Source organism: Physeter macrocephalus, chromosome 21 (genome assembly GCF_002837175.3).
Source record: "Physeter macrocephalus isolate SW-GA chromosome 21, ASM283717v5, whole genome shotgun sequence".
Taxonomy (NCBI): Eukaryota; Metazoa; Chordata; class Mammalia; order Artiodactyla; family Physeteridae; genus Physeter; species Physeter macrocephalus.
Window position 1 is genome coordinate 40,644,749 of NC_041234.1, and position 1,784 is coordinate 40,646,532.

Below are 1,784 nucleotides of genomic sequence, written 5' to 3' on the forward strand. Positions count from 1 at the left end.
ACACTCTCATACCAAAACAAGACAAAGATGTCACAAAGAAAGAAAATTACAGGCCAATATCACTGATGAACATAGATGCAAAAATCCTAAAAAAAAATAGCAAACAGAATCCAAAAGCACATTAAAAGTATCATACAACATGATCAAGTGGGGCTTATCCAAGGAATGCAAGGATTCTTCAATATATGAAAATAAATCAACGTAATCCACCATATTAAAAAATTGAAGGTGAAAAACCATATCATCATCTCAATAGCAGCAGAGAAAGCTTCCGACAAAAGTGAAGACCCATTTCTGATAAGAACCCTCCAGAAAGGAGGCATAGAGGGAACTTTCCTCAACCTAATAAAGGCCATATATGAGAAACCCACAGCCAACATCGTCCTCAATGGTGAAAAATTGAAACTGTTTCCACTAAGATCAGGAACAAGACAAGATTGCCCACTCTCACCACTCTTATTCAACAGAGTTTTGGAAATTTTAGCCACAGCAATCATAGAAGAAAAAGAAATAAAAGGAATCCAAATCGAAAAGGAAGTAGTAAAGCTGTCACTGTTTGCAGATGACATGACACTATACATAGAGAATCCTAAAGATGCTACTAGAAAACTGCTAGACCTAATCAATGAATTTGGTAAAGTAGTAGGATACAAAATTAATGCACAGAAATCACTTGCATTCCTATACACTAATGATGAAAAATCTGAAAGTGAAATTTCAAAACACTCCAATTTACCACTGCAGCAAAAAGCATAAAATATCTAGAATTAAACCTACCTAAGGAAACAAAACACCTGTATGCAGAAAATCATAAGACACTGATTTAAGAAATTAAAGATGATACAAATAGATGGAGAGATATACCATGTTCTTGGATTGGAAGAAGCAACATTGTGAAAATGACTCTAATACCCAAAGCAATCAACAGATTCAATGCAATCCCTGCCAAACTACCACTGGCATTTTTCACAGAACTAGAACAAAAATTTCACAATTTGTATGGAAACACAAAAGACCCCGAATGGTGAAAGCAATCTTGAGAACAAAAATCGGAGCTGGAGGAATCAGGCTCCATGACTTCAGACTATATTACAAAGCTACAGTAATCAAGAGAGTATGGAACTGGCACAAAAACAGAAATATACATCAATGGAACAGGATAGAAAGCCCAGAGATAAACCCACACATATATGGTCACCTTATCTTTGATAAAGGAGGTAGGAATACACAGTGGAGAAAAGACAGCCTCTTCAATAAATGGTGCTGGGAAAACTGGACAGGTACATGTAAAAGTCTGAGATTAGAACACTCCCTAAAACCATACACAAAAAAAAACTAGAACAAAAATTTCACAATTTGTATGGAAACACAAAAGACCCCGAATGGTGAAAGCAATCTTGAGAACAAAAATCGGAGCTGGAGGAATCAGGCTCCATGACTTCAGACTATATTACAAAGCTACAGTAATCAAGAGAGTATGGAACTGGCACAAAAACAGAAATATACATCAATGGAACAGGATAGAAAGCCCAGAGATAAACCCACACATATATGGTCACCTTATCTTTGATAAAGGAGGTAGGAATACACAGTGGAGAAAAGACAGCCTCTTCAATAAATGGTGCTGGGAAAACTGGACAGGTACATGTAAAAGTCTGAGATTAGAACACTCCCTAAAACCATACACAAAAAAAAAGCTCAAAATGGATTAAAGGCCTAAATGTAAGGCCAGAAACTATCAAACTCTTAGAGGAAAACATAGGCAGAACACTCTATGACATAAA